Consider the following 16552-nt stretch of genomic DNA (forward strand, 5'->3'; position numbering starts at 1 on the left):
ACATCCTTAATTTTCATCTACATTAGTTTTACAGATGCTACTGAGACTCCTCAGTTATTTGAAGCTGAGAAGGGGGCTGGCTTGCTTTCCTTCTGCAGCAGTAATGCTAAGGTTTAAGCCCTATATCAAGCATGGTGTGGCAGCATGCGCCAACAAATCTTGGTATTTTAGAGCATATGTAGAGTTAAGCACATGCTTAAGTTGTGCAGTTGGATGCTTTGCAATGCTTAGTAAATGAACACATCAACTGAATGAAAGAGAAGTGCTACCAAGAGCATCCATCTTGCCTGAGATTCAAGAAGCAGCTGAGAAAGCGGCGTTTTTGTTATTTGGGCAGGTGTGTCAAATGCAAGCGGCAGCTTTGCAACAGAAGGACTCTTCTGTCACGGATGTTTAAGCAAGTTATTAAAACACTTATTCTTGTCCTTTCTGTGAAAAATTGTGGTGAGTAGTTGAGAGATGATTTGTTTATGCTGGCTAACTGCAAACAAAACTTTATCATTTACCTTTTAAAAAATTTAGGGTGAAACCAAGCAAGGAAATTTTAAAAGTAAATAAATAAATAAAGCTGTTAAAAAGCAGTGACCTTCTCAAACACACAGAGAAAATGTGTGTTAGTGAGAACTGGTTACGTGCTACCTTTGGGAAGCTAACATCAATGACAATTAAAATACATTTATCTGTTCTGAAGGGAAAACCAGAATTGATTTGGTTCTTGGTTACCCTTTTTATATCACAACACACAAGTTGAGGCATTTGTTCTTAATTCCAGAAGTTTTCCTGAAAAGGGAGGATTATACCGATTGCTTGGCTGGAGTGGAGCAGGTAGTGGCGCAGCAGCTATTTTAATTGTGTGCCCGTGAGAAGACTGTCTGTATGGGGTGAGATAGGGTGACGTATGTGAAGGCCAGGCTTGAGTGTCTAAAACTTTATTAAAACTCTTGCAGAGTGGTGGAGGAGGATAGTTCCTGAGGTTTTTAATGGGATTGCAGATGTGTGACAGGTTTTGTTAGGGTCACCATTAAAGGTGCAAGCGCCCCACATCAGAAAAGTTTGCTGCACACCTAGAGCAGCTCTTGCTCCCTTTTGGCTTGGGATGTGTCCAACACTCGATCCTGGAGCTGCTAGGAGCCAGGGTCTTTCTGTTTGTAATCTGTTCCACTTACTGGTGCAAAAAAGAAAATATTTTTAATGCAAAACCCATTTTAAAACACACCAAAAAAAAGCCCCTACAGCTGTTTGAAAGCTGTTCAGAAGTATGGCATATTAGAAATAGTCCCAGCTGAAATGGATTAGCAGGCAGAGTTCAAGTGAGGAGGTCAAATGTGTAAACTGAATGCAATTTATCTTGTGGCACTGCAGTTTATCACATGGTTGCAGAAATAAAGAAATACCACACGCATGCACATATTCACACCTAATAATTTAAGAATAACTGGAAAAGGTCTTAAAAGACATTAAAAGGCTTCTGATGACATCATGCTATCTAGGGTAATAAACCAAAGATGGTTGAAGTCAGTTCCAAAATTGCTGTAGCCAGAGATGTCTTTATATGCCTGTCCATATAAATTTCACGTCGCAGGAAAAAGGTATCGAACGCTAGTATTGCATACTAACTGTATGGGGAGACATTGGTAAGATTTTTCCTCTCATGGATTTCTTCATGCTACATTTAATTTATGGGTTTTTTTTTTTACATTTACAGAAATCCTTTAGTGTCCGTATTAGCTGCATTTGCAGATCTTTAAAACTTGTGGGATGCTTTGCCCCTTAGAAAACTGAAAGAAAACTTTGTCAGGGCATGACAGCAGTTTCCTTGGAGCCTATCCTTTTGGGAAAGTTTTATTTTCTGCCTTAGGGGGAGCAGGAGGCTTTTTCCCCCTCCTTTTTAAAATCTTTGTCATTAGCTAGAGGGCTTCTCCCTGAATCTGGGTAGCAGATCATTGGGTAGTTGAATTCCTGAGGGTATCTGCATGGAGACCCCCTGCTTCTCTGGTGGCTTCAGATCCTGGCAGCGCAGGATTTCCAAAGCCCATGCTCTGCTGATGATCCTTCTGTGTGTCGGGACCACATGCGGTATTTTCCATGACAGGTTGCAAAGCTCATAAAATGAACTCATAGAAGCTCATTTAAAGGTCACGGAGGGTGTTCATGAAAATCTGGTCATCTTGGGACTTGTAGATTGGACCGTGTTGCCTTGAGACAACACAGCCTGTTAGTAACCGTTAGTCTTGTGTTGGATATTAATATCATCTAAGGTTGCGCATGTGTGTTAATCACGCTCTGATGTGGGAAGGTATTCCTCTGCACTTCAAAAGATGTTTACTAATGTCACCAAAATAGAAAAGATGATGGGCCTCCTTATGAAGGAGGAACTGACTGGTGAGCCACTTGGAATTAAAAGGTCAAGATAATTTTGCATTTCTGTCACATTGGATGCTAAGTTTAATGATAAAGACGTTTTTTGAAAAACACTTTAGGTGGCATAAACTCCACTGAAGGATGCTAGTGTCACATTAATAATAATTATTTAGAAGTGTGACAAACTCATCTTGAGCAGCCTCTATTAGACACAAACTCGGAATGAAATTTAAAGTAGAAGGTAATTTCTAGATGCAGTTAAAAACTTGTCAGAGTGGAGAAGCAGCCACTTTCTGTCTCACTTTGATTGTAAGCACTGTAATGAAGTAGCTTAGCCTGGCATTTTCCTACCTGCAGCTTGAGCACGGGCAATCCTAGTGCAGTATCTGGTGCAGTTGCATTTCTTATGCATTGAGCTCTGATGTTCTCAGAGGAAAAATACCCAAAACTTGTTTTCTGTGGTAATTTTCTTTTAAAGACTTTTTTTAAACTAGTCCCTGAAGTATCAGTGGCCCTTATTTCAGCCATAATCATTTCAAGACGTGATCCCTACTATTGAGCTGGCATGTTTGCAGCTTTTCTTTATCCTCACATGCCAGTTGCTTGGGGGATAGTAACTGGAGCATGTAGCCCTCCTTCCAGGATGCCCTCCCAGGCTGCATATTTCTGAACTCCTCCTTTGCTTTTGCGCGCTTATCTTTAATATATTAAGAAACTTAATACGTGCGAGAAGTGCCTCAACAACAGCCTCGGGGCTTCTTTGGTTTTAGACCAAAACCACTATGCTGTTTATGCATCCCCATCTACCACTTCCAGTGACCCCAGTCTACTTCTGGTCCGGGCAGCCCCTGTAATCAGGCCATGGATGGACTTTTTAATTGTGACCATCTAGCACCAAAGATGAATTTCTGTGTCCCCTGATCTGGTTCTCCTGCCTGCATTTCTAAGAGCCATTCACCTCGTTTCACGTTAACAAAATTTGGGGGATGGCCTTAAGGGGAGACCATCGATGGGGCTAAGATAATTATTGTCTGCTAGTCTCCATGTTTTTGTCTTGGCGTTTCCCACGAACAGGCCATTTAATAGCAGATCTGTGAGTGTTTTGTCTTCATTTCTCCCAAGGCTGGCCTTTTCAAAGGAACTGGTGGAGGCTAAGGAGAGAAAGCTCATTTTAATTTAGTATTATTGGACTTGATCCCCCTCAAACCCTTGGTGCCAGTGACTATGCTGAGATCATGTCTTAGTTCACATATAGTTTGTGACCTGCAGTGACCGCCCCTATCTGCTTTCTAATAGGTTCAGTGAGATCCCCATAGGACCATCCCATGCCAGTGGATTTCCATGGTTCAGGATGCCCTTGGGCTGCAAGCTGTGGTGGACCTTCACGAGTGCCTCCCCAGCTGTGGTTGACAGCGGTACAGAGCTGGGGTAAGCGCCTTGCAGCTCCTATTTTTAGTTACAAGTATCAGGATAGGGCTGCCTGGTGGCCTGCGGTTCAGCTTGAGGGTTGGGCATGTCCTGTCACCCAACACATCACGAAGCCAGTGATTTAGATTTTAAAGATGACCGTTTTGGGAAAGGACAAAAATCTATAAACCAAAATTAAAACTAACTATGGGTTGAATGTATGCACAGGAGAAAGGTTGCATTAACCCTCTTTTATAAGGATATTTTAAAAAACCCTCATAGCATTGACTTAACGTGGAAGAAATGGAACCAATATGTCCTAAGTTTGGATGCTGGTGTCTGGTGGGATTTTTGCTTTGTGTGTGTTGTTTTGGTAAAGATTGGAAGCATTCTAGGGTTGTGCAGTGCTATGCATTTTATGGCACATTTAAATGTCTATAACATAAATAGCTTTACCATCAGAAGGCGTAAATGTCAGCCTATTGACACATTATAAAGACACAAATGGAATGTAGCCTGGCAGACTGGTGCTGGTTTTGAGATTTAATAGTACATCTGTATCATTTATCCCAGTGGGAAATAACACAGGATGTTGCCTTGTAATTTTTTACTACTGTATAATAAAATGTAACCATAATAAATGGTGTCTAAGCAAGTAACGCAGCAGATTCTGGATTTTGTCCAGTGTGTCTTTACCACTTATCTTAGGTTAGCTTTGCCCCCCCCCAACATTAGGCAACGTATGATTTTGACTGGATATAAATTGAATGTGGATCTCTTCAATGTGTTAGGGAGGTTATCTATGGAGAAAGAGACCTTCCTGTACCAAATGCATCCTACCTCTTAATTAGCTGGTGTTAGCAGTGTACTGGTTCATTCGTCTTCAAATAACTCACATCCTAAGTTGAACTGTCCTTGAAAGGGTCTGTTCTGCATTTCTGTACTTCAGGAATGTGTTTGCAGGTTGATTGCTTTCCCAAATGTCCTTACTGTGATATGGTGTTACGTGCAAATAACCTTTTGATAAGAACTCGAGCAACGATATTTCATCGAAGCGTTATCAGACTCATGCAAATTGAGAGCAGGGATTTGGTCGGTTTATGTTGGTTGAATTTAACTTATCGCATATTCCCTGCCCAATGCTAATGGGGCATCTTACGTACCTTTCAGCATGCTCAGGAGGTGCTGTGTCCTGCCTGGTGCTGGTCCTTCCCTAGCTGCAGTGTCTGGGCTGTCGCATTGCTGCAGGCTGTGATTTTTTATTAAAGCCATGAGAAGTCTGAGAAAGGACTTGGCATCCATTTAGGTGCTTCTGCAGGGGCCTGATAATGCAGAAGGGCTCTCCGGGTGCTTTCTAACATCTGGCCTGCGATGTTCCAAGTGAAGAAAAATATGAAAACATTATTCTGTGTGTATGAGAGTACTGCACATTTGTAAAAAGACAATTAACATAGAAATGAGGGAGGCTTTTGATTCATCAAGTAGATTCAACAGACTGTGTCATTTCCTTGATTTTCATTTTAATTAGGATTAATCAGTTTTATCTTCTAAGGTCTTTACAGGGAATTTACACGAAACAGAAGACTTTGGTCAGCGGTGTGCCAGTGTAATAGCCCCTACTTGAAGAAATCCAGCTGTGGCACGTATAGCCAGGATTAGATTTGGCAGGACTCCAGGCTCTCTTCTCCTCTCACATTAAATGCCTTGCTGTTGCAGGGAACCCTCTGGGCCTTCCAATATCAGGGCCTGGGCTTCATGGAGCTGCCTGGTTGCTTGCTTCTAAAACTACTTGGGACCAATATATTGCTTGGAAAAAAAATCCTTGGGACGCCAGGTTGAAATAATGGCTGCTTTCTGCTCCAAAGACAGACACAAAAAGTCTTGCTTAACCCCAGCAGCCATTGGTCCCGACAGCTGGGAGCTAGAGCCGGTTGAGACAAAATGAAGCTGACCTTTTTCTCCTCAAACTCAATATATTTCACAGAAGCGTATGGGTTTGGATGGAGTTTCGGAGGTTCTGTTTGAAATGTTAGAAGCGGAAAGTGAGGGAAGGGAGCCAGGTAGTTATATAGGAAGGAGAGCAGCATCCCAGTGGCCTCGTAGGGGAAGCGGCGAGGTTTAAGTGTGTGTTCTGCATGATACAGAGCAGAAGCATGACTCCAACACGCCTTAGGTGAGTGTTGCTGTCCTAGCGTCGGGCGATGTCTTCTTTTTGTTTTCCTTTTTTTTGCATCTTTTTAAAAGTCTCTTTCTCATCCCACCGAGAAAAAAAAACAACTTTGAAAACTGTTACAAAACCAAATGAATCTTTCTGGTTTAGTTGCTAGATGTATTTATGAGTAGACAAATTTCATCTTGGAAATGAGCATCATTTGCAAACATGATGAGCATTTTATTATGATTGTTTTTCTGTACCTAAAATAGATGTCTTGCTATGAAAACTTCCATATAACATGTAGGTGAAAATTTAGCTTGCAGTTTGTTTCCTTAGTGGAAAGGATATGATCGTTCCAGAATATATGAAATGTAAATGTTTTCCTATTAATTATAGGAGAACAAAATTTCATCTATGTGGGCCCTACAACAGTAAGTATCAAGGGTAGGCTTTAAGCTTCTTGTACACTCAAATAACAGATTTGAAAGCCATTAGGCATATGAACAAGAAAATGGAGACAGAAGGCAAAAAATGCTGAAGGGAAAATCCTACTGAAAGCCCACAAAGTATTTTCAAGCTTACAGAAATGACCTGCTCCGTTCCTGTTACACAGAAGTGTTAAAATGAGAGCAGGCGACCCCTCTCCCCCAAATCATTCATCTGTTATGTCTGCGATGTATTTAGACTGAATCCTTTCCCAGATGCTGTGGATCTGTCGGTTCCAGGGGAAATTAATGGGATTTTACCATTTGCTTTGAGGAAAAGAGGACTGGACTTTCTCCTGCTGTCTTTGGCAGGAAGGAGCGAGGAGCTTTCCTGTCTGCTTTCTTTAAATATTGCGTCTTTTTAAGCCTTTTTGCCAGATAGCCTAATTTGTGTTACTGCACTATACCATGTTGGAAAATTACAGAGGTTAATGTACAGCACTGTGATACACAACCATAATGGTAGACTCTAATGTTTTTTAAATGGTAAACCAAAGACATTCATAATACGAGTTGCAGTGAATTGCCTGCAATTCTTGCCAGAGATTAGTTTAGCATTGCTTTTAATATTTTATGCACTGAAGTTGTTTGCAAAGACTAAAAGCTTCACTCACTTTGCACACTAGTGCTTTGCTCTTTGCCTGTACATAGCACAACAGAAGCACTCTCTTGCTGATGAATTGTATGGCAGGAAGTTTTATTAAATTCCAGTTATACCGCCTTGGAAAGATTTTTCTAGTAATCAATGAAAACTGTATCAGATTTATGGTGTCATAACTGGGCTGGGTAGTTAGAAATCTAACCTTTTGTAACATCACTAGTTGCATATTAATATTTTTAAATATCTAAACCACATATGAATGACATAAGAGGTTTTGATTTTAAATGTTACCGTAGAGATTTGACCGTACATAATCCCATTAAAATAGAAGAGTACAAGGTAAAACGATCCATTTGCAATTATAATTGTGCATATTGAGATTGACCATTCCTTAAAAAATTAGAAGTGCAAGGTGGAAAAGGGCACTTGAGCAATCACTCTTTGTTGAAAGCATTGATGGAAGAATAAAAAAATTGAGGGGAATCGATTTGTCAGTAATGTGAACAAAAAAGTATGGGAAGCATTTCTTTGGAAGGTGAAGGGAAGGTAACTCTTTTGCTGTCATAGTTAGCTTTGCCTGGAGAGCCACCACAAAAATACATGATCAAACACAGAACAGCAAGTAACGCTATGAACTACTTCATCTGCTCTTGACGCTTGATAAATAAAGTGTATTAGTTGATCAGCTTAGTACTGGAGAGTCAGCATGGACTCATGAGTGCTCCACAGAGGAGGTGGCTTTTGTTCTAGCTCCACTGGTGGCCTGCTGTTTGACCTTGAGCAACTATTTTTTGTCTCCATGCCTTCCTTTCTGCTATTCCTTGATTGCTTTGTCTTCTTGGAGGATGAGCTCTTTGGGAGAGAGATTTCTTTGCATTGTGTTCTGTGAACAATGAAGTCTGAGCCTAGCTGAAGCCTCTAGGGGCATCTCTAACACAAATTATAATTGTTAGCTTTAATCACTTTCATCAAAAGAGATTGGTAATGGAGGATGGCAATGTGTGGGATTTGGAGAGATCTGTAGGGTGCATGTTAATTAAGTCACCATAGGTGAAAGTTGCTGATTTGGCTTCATAGGGCTGATGCAGAGACACTAAAGCCCAGGGGCGATGCTGTGCTGCTCCATATGGGTTTTCATCTCCAAAAGCTCGACACTGGGTGCTCGATCCTCTGCTTAAACAGAGCCAGAAATGAGGTGCTTGGTACATTTTAGCAAACAAGGCTTTTTCCCAAGCCTCCTACTGGTTGGCTAAACCTTTGTGTGGTTTTTTTTGTGGGTCCCTCTGCTGTGAGCATTAATGACTGAAGTCAGACTGCTTGGCTTTTTGCAGTGAAGACAGCTGGTTGAGGGTGAGCCATCTTGTCTTGATGGATTCTCCTCCCAGCCTTTGCTGTTGCCGAACAGAAAGTGTTTATCGTTGCTCTCCCAAATAGCAGCTTCTGTTTTGGCATGGAGGTGCAGCAGCATGCCGGTTTGCAGATTGATTGCCCTTCTTCTGGCGTCTAGTGATGCAGAGCAGTATGCCCTTGTCCTATTTGGGTGGATGCATTACTCACCATAGCAGAGGATTTAGCAATATTTAGTCGTATGAATGCCAGCAGTCATGTGCAGTCATGTTAGTAGGAGCGGGCTGTGTTGAAGTATCTACGTTACCCATTTAGCAGTAATCTCTGCAGGTGGAGCTTCAGGGTAACATGGGATGGAGCAAGGGAGAGAAGGTAATTTTCCCTCTCCATTAGCATCTTAAGTGAAAGCACTTGCCAAATTGTCCAGGCAGAGTAAACTGGGGAAGAACTGTGTAAGAAACAACAAATGGTTTCTGAGAAGAAGTACTGTAGGTTTTAGACAGGAGCAGGTTAGTTGAGTGGTGTGGAAAGCAGTCAAAGAAAATAAAAATGAGCTTCCCTTGCATATGGGGCAGGTGCTGTGCTGCTGCATTAATAGGAGTCAGAGATAAAGCAATGTCTCTTTCTTTAGTGTGTTTATTCTATCTTTTAGGGCTAACGCCAAATCCCTGTAGTTCCTGCAGTGCACCCACTGCCAGTGAGCACTTGATTCTCTAGCAAGTATTTTGCAAGATCTTTGCCGTGCAGGAATCTCTGTATTGTTCCCTTCTTATTTTAATAAGAACAAGAATTCCCCAAACTACATTTGAAATCTGCATAGAAATAGCATATGGCAGAGGCCAACTCAAGGTTATACATTTGGCATTTGGGGAGGGAAGGCAAGAAAGATTTACCAGTCAGTACACTCACATTATGATAAAATAAAGGTGAGCTGGGAGGAGAGCATGTGCTGAATCCTAAAACGACACAGAAGAGCCATAAACCACTGTATGTTGTGCTATCTCTAGCCCTTTATGCTCCAAGCAGAAGTGAAATCTGGGGTATCATAAATGAAACGAAGTTCTTGTTTTAATTTCATTTAAAAAGCCGTTGGAAGGTAATGGGGTAACAAACATTAACTTCTTCAGACTAGGCAATCCACCATTTCTCTGCTCTATACTGCTACCATCAAATCAGAGTTATTCTCCAAAAGCTTCTTGGAACAAGATGGACGTTTTGCTATAAAACACAAGCGGAGTAGTCTAAACAAATGGCATTTTTCCTAGAAATAAAGTGTATGGATGCCCTCATGAGGTGTTGCCTGGTCTGCTCTACACTTGTAAAAGCATTTTTTCCATCTGAAACTGTATATATCTGATCAAAATCCAAGGCTGAAAACAGCTAACATCTGGAGACTTTTTCCTTTGTACAGTGAGAAATGATAGCTGGTCATACTCTGAGTTTGCCTGTAAATTTCTTAGATGGTCCAAAACCTGTTTACTGCTTACAGAGGCAATTTTGCTGACAGGCGACCTGGAATAGGTCTTTTTTTCTTCTAGAGCATCCATACTTGCCTATTACAGAGAAATCACTCAAAAAAGAAGCATGCATGCGGGACTCAAGCCTTGTTTTCAGTTTTAATTTACTTGTCTGACTTCCAGGGTTACTGAATGCAAGTGATTGTTCCTTTAATAAGATTAATTATGCATTGGGGACCAATGCCTCAGCCTCCTTCTTTTCATACTCTCAGGGGAGTACCTGCCAAGGAGTGCATAGAACTGGGGTGAAACTTTCCTTTTTTTTGCATCAAAGATTAAAATAGGACTGTTCTGGATCAGCTGAGCTGTGAAACCGTAGCCCTAGGACCGCTTTTTTGGTCTGCAAAGTTTTTAAGGTACAGGATGGTCCAGGGTGTGGGACCACGGCAGCAGGGGGAAAGCTACGCTGCAGTCCCTCTTGGGAAAGGCTTAGGGACTCGCCACTGCAGCTGGAGCAACTGGCCCCAGTTTAACGCTGCATGCTATTTTAATCAGGCTTTGTAGTTTTTCATTTTAATAAACTTCTTCCAAATGAAATGACCTGTGTTCTCTGCTACAGATTGCGGAAAATGAGCTGGGCTTGTGGCTAATGTTGGAAGCAAAACTTAGGCAAGAGGACTCATTGCTATTTCCCTTGTGTGGGTTTTTTATTTTGTTTTCTAATTGTTTAATTGGGGTGGGACGCGGTCCCAGGGTCCTGTGCCATCCAGCTTAACTCTGACAAAACTGATTCACAATGAAGTTTCAACTGTAGCAATCCCAACTGTGAGGAGCAATTTTTCATGTGTAATTAATCCTAATAAAACCAACACTTCCAGGAGGCTGACCTGGATCCATGCATTTCATGCTTTTGTCAATTAATGTTACATTTAGCATCTAACACTATAGTTAGAAGAAAATACTGAAGGTGTAAGGGGACAGAGGAAATTTAAGATGTAACTGCTGAGGAACAGGAATTAACATCCTTCCAATCATAATTTATTTTACGATCTTTTGAAACTAGATGTTTCTGTATTATTCTTGTGCTGCAACCTCTAAAAATCTCTGTTAAATCCTCTAGTATAACAATAGTTTATCCAGATCACATTGGAGTCTATTGTGGTGAAGAGATACTCTTATACCTACACATGTGTTTGATAACTACTTGCATCTCTAAGGGTTTTTTTGGTTATAATTGGCAGTGATAGCTTCCACTGATTTTTCATCCAACCATTGTTGGGTATGTGCTCGTACTGTCTTCCCATACAGAGATGTGCTTCATAGAGATTAAAAAAATCTTACAGTCTTTTTAAAATCAGATCTGTTTGACTGGGAGGTTCCCGAGGCCCGGGAGCGCCGGGGAAGAGCGGAGGGACCCGTCCGGAGCCGGCGGCTCTCTCGAGAGAGGCTGACGCGGCGTGGGCCTTGCCAGGGGCAGCCGCGGGGGATTTGAAGGGCCCTGAGGCGCGCGGCGGACAGGCAGGCAGGGCGCAGCCCCCCTCTTCCCCTTCCCAGCTCGGGAAGGCCGCTCAAGCGGAGGGCATCGTCCTCGCAGAAGGAGACCCAGGCATGGTTGCCACTCGGGTGAAAGCCATTGCCGGGAAAAATGTGGTGACCCAGACGGAGCTCCCAAGCACACGTGCAGCTGTCGAGGGCTCCGGCTGCAGGGAGTGCCTGAGCCTGTCACCGGTGCCGCAGGGCAGCGGGGACAAGCCCTGTGTGCGGCGTGACCAGGTGGGTGATCTGCTCAGCCTGGTGGCAGAGCTGAAGGAGGCGGCGGAAAGGTTGAGGAGTGTCAGGGAGTGTGAGAGGGAGAGAGATTGGTGGGCCCGCACCCTGCCATCCCTGAGGCGGAGGCAGCAGATGGAGGCTCCGCAAGAAGCGGAGGTTCCCCTGCCCTCCTGCCGCCAGGCAGGAGGGGACCTAAGAGATGGAGGGGAATGGATACGGGTCCCTGCTCGGGGAGGCAGGCGAATCCCCTCCCGGTCTCCCTCACCTTCCCAGTTGCCCCTAGACAACAGGTATGGGGCTCTGGAACTTGAGGACCAGGCCCGTGAAGATCAGGGTGTAGATGAAGGCCTATCTAGGGAGGTGCCTAGGCACAGTCGAGCAGCCCCGCGCATTCTCACCTCCTCTGAAAAAAGAAAAAGGAGGGTAATTGTCGTAGGTGTGGCCAGCAGGAGCAGGGAAGTGATTGTCCCCCTGTACTGGGCACTGGTGAGGCCGCACCTTGAGTCCTGTGTTCAGTTTTGGGCCCCTCACTACAGGAAAGACATTGAGGTGCTGGAGCGTGTCCAGAGAAGGGCAACCAAGTTGGTGAGGGGCCTGGAGCACAAGTCTTGTGAGGAGCAGCTGAGGGAGCTGGGGCTGTTTAGTCTAGAGAAGAGGAGGCTGAGGGGAGACCTTATCACTCTCTGCAACTACCTGAAGGGGGTTTGTAGTGAGGTGGGTGTTGTTCTCTTCTGTCAGATGGCTGGAGATAGGACGAGAGGAAATGGCCTCAAGTTGCAGCAAGGGAGATTTAGGTTAGATATTAGGAAAAATTTTTTTACTGAGAGGGTTGTCAGACATTGGAATAGGCTGCCCAGGGAAGTGGTTGAGTCACTATCCCTGGAGGTATTCAAAAAGCGAGTAAATGGGGTTCTTCAGGACATGGTTTAGCGGGCATGGATGATGGTTGGACTCAATGATCTTGAAGGTCTTTTCCAGCCTAAATGATTCTATGATTCTATGACCAAAGTTGTTCATTGCTGTATCCTCTGGTGCATGTATAGCAGAAAGTTCATGAGTGCCTAAGTCCTCAGAGGCAAGTATAAATGTTTGTTAATTTCTTTCTTTTTCTCTTTGTTTCCAGAAATGTTGGATTCGGTATCCTGCAAAAAATAGTGTGTGGATTTTTAGCACCTGAAGAACAAGAAAAGGTAAATTACTGGACCATATATTCTAGCCTCATTTGTTAGCTGTGATAAAATACTAAACTGCTTGACCTGATCACGTTGTATGAGCCTACAGCACCGTTTCTGCATATGGGGTTTGTGTATTTTCAGTTATGCAGGCATGGTTGTTTCTTGAGAATATTCCTTCATGGAAAGGGAGCAGGGGAACAAAGGCAGCAGAGCATGAAAATGCTGAAGCACAATGGTAAGGAATAGTGCACCGTGAATTTTTTAAGTGCATGTAGAAGTGACAAAGGTAAAAGGGGGGGGGGGGGGAAATCAAGGTTTATATGTGCCAGCGGAAGAGGTTGTGGACTTCCCTATATTTCCAAGACTGCCTAGCACAGCCTTGCAGCACGGCGGGCAAGTATCGAAGGAGGCTCAGTGTTCATCAGTGTTACAGCAGCCTCCTCATGTTTTGGTGACCAAGTAACTTGTGGGGTGGTGCACCCTGCTCCAGAGGTCATGAGCTCCTCTGCTGCCTGTGAGCCTGCGTCTTGCAATCGAGTCTCTTGATCCTCTTGGGTCATGACATTTTGCTTGGGCAACGCAGCTAGACAGGGCTGTGGCTCAGTCGCTGGTGTTAAACAAAATGCTGTTCATCAAACTTTCATGAGCCACTTTGCCAGGGGCTGCATCTTGAAAGACTAGGCTCCGAAAAGCAGTGAGGAAAGCTGTGCTGCTTCGTACTGCTGCCATCTCCTGTACTTTCTTCCACCTTCTTTCTGAGGCTGAGAGGCAAGCATCCCTGTGGGTCCTTGTGTGGTTTTGCACTTTGCTCCTTTGTGGAGACAAGTAATGTAGAAGTTGGGCAAGGAGGGCATGGCCATGTTGAAGAGTGGTGGTCCTGCTTGAGCTGGTACATCCTTCCAGCTGTACGGTGATCCAGAGGAGGGATCAGGACCCCATGTCTGCCTTAAAGCCTGTGCATGGCTTCATTATTACTGTGGATAACCTAGAGGAATCTACATTAGCTGACCCTTTCAGTTAGTTTTTGTAGTAATTAATATATTAACTTCAAAGGTAGAAGAGATGTATGTAGATGCCCCAGTATGGAGAGAAAAGGAAATATGTGAAAGTCTGTACATTTGAGTATAGCAAAGCAAACATAGTGAGATTTAAAAATACAGATGTGAAGAGATACAAGTAGGAGTTGTTGCAGGGTTCAGGAAAGCTTCTGTACGAACATGTAACATGTTCTTATGAGACACTTAATTTCATTACTTGGGTTCGAAAAATGCATATGAGTGACATCTTGTGTTCACTACATCTGCAGTGCCATACTGCACGTGCATTAGCAGTGCATTTTAGAGGCAATATGTAAGCCAACAAATCATAGGGTGGACCAATGCTGTCTTCTTCCTGTATCAGCATTACAATTTGCTGGAAGCCCATCTTCCCACCCTACAAATGGAAGTGCCTTCTCAGTTCTCAGGAAGGATGTTGAAATGCACTGAAAGGGCTTAAATTTGCAACTTGCTTTGATTCTTATGTATTTTGTTGTGGTGGACACTGCATGCATCAATTTAATGCAAAATTATGACAGGAGAGGAAAAATAGCAGACAGAAGCTCTAGGAGTGAATAAATGCGTGATCAAAATGCATTAAGCTTTTCAAGAACTACAGTCTCCTGTAGTTTGGGCGCACAGGGTTTTGAATTACCTTCCATGAGCTAATGAATGGCATTTGTTTTGTTGAATACTTCCATTAGGATTTACGGTGTCATTTAAAACTCTGTAAAGCCTGGTGTCACCATCAGCAGCTCATTTCTCTGCCCTGGGACTGTCATGTTCAGGCATTTAACATGGATGGGAGATGTAGGGTAACTTTACTGGGGACTCAAACAATTCATTGCTTTGAGTCTAAGTTGGTTTATCCATGTCAAAAAGAAAGACTGAAAAATCCAATTTATTTTAAATAATGATTTTCCCAAGGGAATAATGGAAAGGTGTTTTATACCTTTCTCCCCCTCACCATCCTGCAGTAAGATTACAGCAAGATGCAATGCATTGGCAAAGGGAAAGACTGTGCAGCACTGTTGAGTTTCACTGGTATTTCACTGGTCTTTTATAAGAAGGTGAAATATTAGTCTAAGTTATCTGTGCAATTTAAAATTATCTCAATGAATCCAATTGTTCATGTTTATTTATGCTTTTAGTACAGTTGTAAAGAGATTTTTTTAAAAAAACCAGTATTTCTTTTTGCCAGTAAGAAACTAAAAACACCCCCAGATTCATCACGGATAAGTGCTTTCCAAGGACTTAGAACAAAACTACTTGTGCTTTAATGCAATGTGGCTCAAACAGGGGAATTATTCCCACTGGGTTTCTTAAAAGCTATAGACATTGTTTTAAAGTTTAAGCATAAGCAATATTGTAAGTAGATAAGGGTATGTATGTAGCAAAGAAATGGCCACTCACATTGTTATATTTGATTAATGTGTCATTTTTATCAGCTTCTCCTGTTCTCTGAGGTCAGGTCGTTGCACGCAATTTTTTTTTAGCCCGTGAAAGGGATCCCACAGAATCATTTAGCTCTGTTGAGTGTATAAGCAGGGCAACCGCGAGCTCTATAATTCCTCCAGACTTCAGCAGCGTCTTTTCATTTGGTAACGCGTGGCACTAGGTTGCAATGGCTGAGCTAGGGATGTCTCAGACAAATTTCATTGTACTGAAGAGATGCTAGCTGCTCTGTGCGTGCGCCGTCCCCTAGGAAAGGCTTTGCCCCATCTTATGGGAGAGGCTGACCTTGATGGGGGTGCTCACCCCCATCAAATGGGGGCTTCTTGCAGGTGGAGTGGATTTCATGCTGTGCTGCTGTTAGCATCAGTGAGTGGGGTCCGAAGCTTCAGAAATTGATATTGCGCTTTTATTCCCTGTGTGGCCAGGCCAAAGTAAGAGATCCCAAGGCTCAAGGGCACAAGAAGCACTCTCTTCTTTTGTTCTCGGTGCCTTTTTTTTTTTTTAATTTTTAACCGGCTGGCCATGACATTAAGATTTCTAATTAATTTAGAAACCACAGGCAGTTGAAGAGAGTGAGCAATGTAATAACTGGGCCATGGGGCAGAGTAAAAGCACATCAATTATTCAGGCAGTCTCTGCTGCTTATTCCCTTCCCGGAGCTGGGCTGGCTGTCAGTGTGTGTCAGTGATGCCGCTAATGCCCTTCAGAATTTACATGCATAAACAGTGGCCTTTTAAAATCTGCATGAGGATAACTTCAGCATTTCCAACGATAGCTGCCAGCAGCGTGCTCTGTCTGGCAAGCGCCGGGGGCTCCGACCAGTATTTTGGGTGCCTAGTTCAAAACCGGGATCTTGGTAGGCATGTCCGCCCCTGCTGCGGAGAGTTGCTCTTCAAAGAAGTTGAGGGGCAGTCCGAGCCATGGGAAGAAAGAAGAAGTCCTGCTTTAAAATGCAGATGGTGTCCAAGAGTGTTCTCTCTGGGTGAGTGAAGACCAACATCTCTTACAATGCATCACCCACTCCTGCTATTTCCGTGATGTCCCCGAAGTGCACAGTGCAAGGATGCCATGGATGCCACTGGGACTGGACCCACTGCAGTGGCCCTACAGGGATGTGGCCAGGAAGCATCCACCTCCTTCTTGCTGCTGTGGCTATTTCACATCCTATGCTTTGGCTTAGCAGTGGGAAAGTTTGAAAACGAGGAAGATTTTCTCACTGTAAAGAACTAGATTCATTGGACTGTGGTGATTGTCTTAACATGGGTGCACTGCAGAGTCTCATGTTAGAGATGCCACAGTGAG

At 43.3% G+C, this 16552-nt stretch overlaps 1 protein-coding gene across 17 annotated transcripts in view; it reads left to right on the forward strand.

The window, feature by feature from the left end:
* Positions 1-16552, forward strand: part of ADGRL3 (adhesion G protein-coupled receptor L3) — a 523370-nt gene that overhangs the window by 79497 nt on the left and 427321 nt on the right. For all 17 annotated transcript variants that reach the window (XM_069782013.1, XM_069781919.1, XM_069782024.1 and 14 more), the window contains exon 2: positions 12707-12773. The gene's annotated coding sequence lies outside the window, so the exon portion shown is untranslated. The remainder of the gene's footprint in view (positions 1-12706; positions 12774-16552) is intronic.

Source organism: Haliaeetus albicilla, chromosome 1, assembly GCF_947461875.1.
Source record: "Haliaeetus albicilla chromosome 1, bHalAlb1.1, whole genome shotgun sequence".
Taxonomy (NCBI): domain Eukaryota; kingdom Metazoa; phylum Chordata; class Aves; order Accipitriformes; family Accipitridae; genus Haliaeetus; species Haliaeetus albicilla.